This window comes from Salvelinus alpinus, chromosome 8 (assembly GCF_045679555.1).
Source record: "Salvelinus alpinus chromosome 8, SLU_Salpinus.1, whole genome shotgun sequence".
NCBI lineage: Eukaryota > Metazoa > Chordata > Actinopteri > Salmoniformes > Salmonidae > Salvelinus > Salvelinus alpinus.
This window is the reverse complement of record NC_092093.1, coordinates 72,552,546-72,559,458: the sequence shown is the minus strand read 5'-3', so window position 1 is coordinate 72,559,458 and position 6,913 is coordinate 72,552,546.

Sequence of the window (6,913 nt, the reverse complement as noted above, 5' to 3'; positions counted from 1 at the left end):
AGACACAGACACAGAGAGAGAGAGACAGAGAGATAGTCACAGAGGGAGCTTCCTCATTCAACCAAACATGCTTGTTATTTATTCAGAGGGCTTGGTATAGACATAACACCATAGCTGTGGTACAGTACAGGGCTTGAATTATGCAATCCTTCACCAGCAAAACAACAACACATGGAACAGACATGTCACACTCTCTACAGTAAACTCAATGCATGTGTTGAGAGTACAATGGGGTGGTGTTGTCACATTAGGCTGAGGAATATTCTCACTAGACCCAGCTTGGGAGCACACACAGGCAGCATCTGTGATGCCTTCCCACACACACACACACACACACACACACATATCAACACACACAGCATGCTAACGCTACACAGCCCAACACCAGTCCCTTCCTCATCATTCGTCCGGCGCTGTCTGAACCGCCAACTAAATCTCGGCCTCATCTTATCCACTGTAACCTTGCTTATTCCCCGTAGTGGCATTAGTAGAGCTGTAAAAGCATTTATGGGGGGACAAATGCGGAAGAGGCAATCTAAGGCAAATATATATGTCCTGCCTGTTGATTTCTCAGGGCCAGAAGGGTGTGGGCAGTGATCAGTATGGATATAACTATTCCCTGGGTAACTCTTCAGGACTAACGTAAGGCGACCGAGCAGCATGCCAAACAGCACGGCAGTGTGTGTGTGTGTGTGTGTGCCCGCTGTGACACCATGGTTTTAATATGGCTCAGCTGGCCTTCGGCTCCAAGACAGCCGGTAAGGCGGGCCGGTATCCATCTATGAGTGTGTATCATTAGCCCAGACCTAGTGGGCCTGACTCAGCTGTGTGTGTGTGTTATTACTTTATTAGGATCCCCATTAGCTGTTGCAAATGCATCAGCTACTCAACCTGATACAGAACAATAATTGACAAGAACAGCATTACACACATTTAAAATATATATTTTTTTTTATTTAACTAGGCAAGTAAGTTAAGAACAAATTCTTATTTACAATGACGGCCTACCGGAAAACAATGGGTTAACTGCCTTGTTCAGGGGCAGAACGACAGATTTTTACCTTGTCAGCTCAGGGATTCGATCCAGCAGCCATTTCGGTTACTAGCCCAACGCTCAAACCACTAGGCTATCTGCCGCCCCCAAATAAAAATATAGAAATGAAAAAGGTCCTGTAGTGACACTGAGAAAGCAGGAAGATGTATGTTCTAGGCCCGCATTGTCACATCTATCATAGATGCATATCTGTTTACATGCAACTTATTCAAGTGTGTGTGCATTTGTGTCAGGGGTTAACATAGCCATCTACTGTACCAGCCTTTGTTTTACAAGATGTTCAGTTTGACCTGATGAACAGACTGAGTCCCAGGCCTGACTGTGTTTTGAATGTCTTACAGGCATGATAACACTCTTGGGAATGTGAGTTACCACCCACTGGCTCTGTAATACAGGCATAACAACATAGAAATACAATTCACGAAAATAGTCAAGTAATTTCTGTCGAGCCTGTTCAAACGAGAATGATCAAACTGATAGGGAGTGCAACTGAAGGTATTGCATGAATAAAAAATATTGCTATTGCCTCTGAAATTATACAATCCACTATCTGCTATCTACTAAACCATGTGTAGCACCAACTACCGTAGTGCAACATGTCGCCATTGAATATTGTAATCAATGAGATAGTGTCTCCAGCGATTCCCTTCAGAGCACAGATAATAATGTTTTCCCACATCTGAAAAGCAAATGCTTCCTTTATTAATGGGATGAATTATGGAACATAATGTTTATCTTTATCTCCCACCTAAAGGGGGATTCCTCATAGGGGACGTATGAAGATGACCTGACAGCATACTGATGAAGAGAGAAAGGGAGGGAGAGGATGGGAGAAGAGAAGGAAAGGGAGACAGCGTAAGAGAGGAGGAAGATTCTTAAGAAATTGCTCTCTGCTAAGAAGCTATTTTTGTTTTGGACCATTTTAATTGAAAACAATCACAGTAAGGTACTTCATTTTTACCCAGAGATGATTTGATATTGAGATAAAAACGGCTGCATTGGACCTTTAAGCGAGAGATGTCTAGCTTTTCTAGCTCCCGGCATGCAAAGCTCCAGACAGGTATGCATTACTTTGGTGCCTCAAACCTCAACAGAACTTTGCTAAACTTTTAACCTTGTGCTCTGCTCTCTCGTAGCGTGTGTAGAGAGAGCAGCCGGACGGGTAGGAGCCATCGCAGGGTGATGATGTATCCTGGGATTTCCACCCTCAATATTGTCCAGGAGATCGATGTGGTGAGTAAACCTTCGCTGCACAGTGTGCAATCGGCTATGAGCCTAAAAAAATTAACATTTCAATTGAAATAATCCAACAGGTTTTCTTTCGCCGTTCCAGAGTCAATAACAAAAGGGTAATCTAGGCCCACTGGTAGAATTAGATATGAATCCTTAAATAAAGATGAATTAAAGCAACAGGAACGTAGAGAGACGTATGACCTTGAAGAGTGAGATGTTTGAAGAAAGTCCTACTTATTTCTCTAGAGAAAAGTTTCTACGCGTAACGCATGTACAAGATTCGGACCTGGGTTCAAATACTATTTGAATTTATTTCAAATTCTTTAGCTGTCCTTGATTGAGCTTGCCTGTTGCAAAGGCTACAGTAAACAAAGTATAAAAACATTTTTATTATAGTATTTGAACCCAGGTCTGACAAAATCCTATCGAGTTCCTACAAACTCACAACTCATTTCTGTGCATTACATTGTCAAGCCTGATGGTGTTCCCCTCAGCACCCGTATGAATTTCAACACTGTTTTCTCAGTCATGAACATTAATCTCTGCCCTCATCGCCTAGGCCAACTGGTCTTTGTAACGTCTGCTCGCGTCACCAACCATGTTGATAGACAGTCGACCAGTACCTGGTAATTAGCCATGAATATTAGCTGGGAGGGAGCAGCCCAGCCTGGGTAATTTCATCTAATGCTCATCTAATGCATTTACATATTCCTGTTAATTCACCACTGTGTGATTGAGAAAGCTGTGTGTGTGTGTGTGCGTGCATACTTTTTATATGTGTGTGTACTTTGTGTGTGTGTGTACTTTGTGTGTGTGTGTGTGTGTGTGTGTGTGTGTGTGTGTGTGTGTGTGTGTGTGTGTGTGTGTGTGTGTGTGTGTGTGTGTGTGTGTGTGTGTGTGTGTGTGTGTGTGTGTGTGTGTGTGTGTGTGTGTGTGTGCACTCCCACTTCCAATGAGCCCCCCATAAATCCTAGGTCTTTGCTCTGTTATTATTTAGGAGCTGGCTGTGCCAGACTCGGACTCAGACATATGAAGGGGAGAAGTCAATCACACATTACATTAGGGCTAGTTGAGCTGCTCTTAGCTCTATATGAGACGGGTAGCTGAGCTGTCCCTTTCATTTTGATGAGATCTAGTATCCCCTTCCTGTCTGTTTGTCTGTCCATGTCTGTAAGTCAGGCAGTTTCCCAGCCAAACAGGTTTATCATCTAAGCCTCTAATAATCTTCCTTGTTTATGAGAGGTCAAGTTAAATAAAATGGCAGATCAATTTAAAGGGCTCCGCTCTCTTGTGTTTCTCAATCGTCTGTGGTCTCAAAGTCACAGACGTGCAATTTGTTTTGCAATTTTGAGAAATAATAGCTTTTCCGTGGTCGTCAGTGTGTGTGTGTCAGTTACCCTCGGAATTGCATTATGGAGGTTTGTTTAAACGGGAGCAAATCGATACCATCTACCTTCAGATACCCCGTCCGTCTCTCTCTCTCTCTCTTTGGTCTGCCATAGCAACAAGGCTTATTGACATATGGAGCATCCCACTGTAGCATCTCCATCTCTCTCTCTCTCTGTCAGTCATTCTCTCTTTTTTTGTTCTCTCTCTCTCTCTCTCTCTCTCTCTCTCTCTCTCTCTCTCTCTCTCTCTCTCTCTCTCTCTCTCTCTCTCTCTCTCTCCCTCTCTACTTCTCTCCCTTTCTCTCTCCCGCTCTCTCTCTCTTTCTACTCTCTGTGAAAGGGAAGATAGCATCAGACAGACATTTAGCTGAACTGGGAGTCACTGACATCAAACATGAGTGGGTATTAAGCTCAAGCATGACACAGTAGATAATCGTTCTGCTGCCAATATGAACAACTCATACACATTATGTCCATCAAGAAAGGATTCTCATAGAGGAGTTATTACTACTGGGTTTGTATGCATGCGTATTTGTTTGTGTGTGTGCATGCCTGTATGTACAGTTGAAGTCGGAAGTTTACATACACCTTAGCCAAATACAGTTTTTCACAATTCCTGACATTTAATCCTAGTATAAATTCCCTGTCTGAGGTCAGTTAGGATCACCACTTTATTTTAAGAATGTGAAATGACAGAATAATAGTAGAGAGAATGATTTATTTGAGCTTTTATTTATTTATTCACATTCCCAGTGGGTCAGAAGTTTACATACACTCAATTAGTATTTGGTAGCATTGCTTTAACATTGTTTAACTTGGGTCAAATGTTTTGGGTATCCTTCCACAAGCTTCCCACAATAACTTGGGTGAATTTTGGCCCATTCCTCCTGACAGAGCTGGTGTAACTGAGTCAGGTTTGTAGGCCTCCTCACTCGCACACGCTTTTTCAGTTCTGACCACAAATTTCTATAGGATTGAGGTCAGGGCTTTGTGATAGCCACTCCAATACCTTGACTTTGTAGTTCTTAAGCCTAAAGCTTTTTCAGTTCTGCCCACAAAGTTTCGATGGGATTGTTGTCCTTAACCCATTTTGCCACAACTTTGGAAGTATGATTGGGGTCATTGTCCATTTGGAAGACCCATTTGCGACCAAGCTTTAACTTCCTGATTGATGTCTTGAGATGTTGCTTCAAAATATCCACATAATTGTCCTTCCTCATGATGCCATCTATTTTGTGAAGTGCACCAGGTCCCTCCTGCGCAAAGCACCCCCACAACATGATGCTGCCACCCCCGTGCTTCACGGGGTCAGCGGTATGACGGCTGCGTGGTCCCATGGTGTTTATACTTGCATATTATTGTTTGTACAGATGAACGTGGTACCTTCAGGCGTTTGGAAATTGCTCCCAAGGATGAACCAGACTTGTGGAGGTCTACAATTCTTTTTCTGAGGTCTTGGCTGATTTCTTTAGATTTTTTCATAATGTCAAGCAAAGAGGCACTGCGTTTGAATGTAGGCCTTGAAATACATACACAGGTACACCTCCAATTGACTCAAATTATGTCAATTAGCCTATCAGAAGCTTCTAAAGCTATGACATAATTTTCTGGAATTTTCCAAGCTGTCTAAGGGCAGAGTCAACTTAGTGTATGTAAACTTCTGACCTACTGGAATTGTGATACAGTGAATTCTAAGTGAAATATTCTGTCTGTAAACAATTGTTGGAAAAATGACTTGTGTCATACACAAAGTAGATGTCCTAACCGCCTTGCCAAAACTATAGTTTGTTAACAAGAAATTTGTAGTGGTTGAAAAATGAGTTTTAATGACTCCAACCTAAGTGTATGTAAACTTCCGACTTCAACTGTATGTACAGTACGAGTCAAATGTTTGGACAGACCAACTCATTCATGGGTTTTTCTTTATTTTTACTATTTTCTACATTGTAGAATAATAGTCTAGACATCAAAACTATGAAATAACATATATGGAATCATGTAGTAACCAAAAAAGTGTTAAACAATGTTTTATATTTGAGATTCTTCAAAGAAGCAACCCTTTGCCTCGATGACAGCTTTGCACACTTGGCATTCTCTCAACCAGCTTCGCCTCAAATGATTTTCCAACAGTCTTGCAGGAGTTTCCACATATGCTGAGGCTGCTTTTCCTTCACTCTGCAGTCCAACTCATCCCAGACCATCTCAATTGGGTTGAGGTCGGGTGATTGTGGAGGCCAGGTCATCTGATACAGCACTCCATCACTCTCTTAGTAAAATAGCCTTTACACAGCCTCAAGGTGTGTTGGGTCATTGTCCTGTTGAAAACCAAATGATAGTCCCACTAAGCGCGAACCAGATGGGATGGCATATCGCTGCAGAATGTTGTGGTAGCCATACTGGTTAAGTGTGCCTTGAATTCTAAATAAATCACTGACAGTGTCACCAGTGTCACGAACCGGCTCGAAGCCCGTAACAAAAAGGGAGACGACGTGGAGATAAGGAATAACAAAATATATTTATTAACTAAAGTAAACTAAATTCAATTAACAACTGTGTGTGTATTCAGTAATCAGTAGTGTAAGTGAGTGTGAATGAGTGTTGTTGAAAGGTGCCAACGCAAACAAACAAAAACAGCCACAAAAATGCCACAACCAAAATCTAGCAGTGTCTGCATGGAGAGAGTCTCCTCAATGAAATCAAATCAAATCAAATCAAATGTTATTAGTCACATACACATGGTTAGCAGATGTTAATGCGAGTGTAGCGAAATGCTTGTGCTTCTAGTTCCGACAATGCAGTAATAACCAACAAGTAATCTAACCTAACAATTCCACAACTACTACCTTATACACACACACAAGTGTAAAGGGATAAAGAATATGTACATAAAGATATATGAATGAGTGGTGGTACAGAACGGCATGGCAAGATGCAGTAGATGGTATAGAGTACGGTATATACATACATATATACATATATACATATGAGATGAGTACTGTAGGGTATGTAAACATAAAGTGGCATAGTTTAAAGTGGCTAGTGGTACATGTATTACATAAAGATGGCAAGATGCAGTAGATGATATAGAGTACAGTATATACATATGAGATGGGTAATGTAGGGTATGTAAACATTATATTAAGTGGCATTGTTTAAAGTGGCTAGTGGTACATTTTTACATAATTTCCATCAATTCCCATTTTTAAAGTGGCTGGAGTTGAGTCAGTATGTTGGCAGC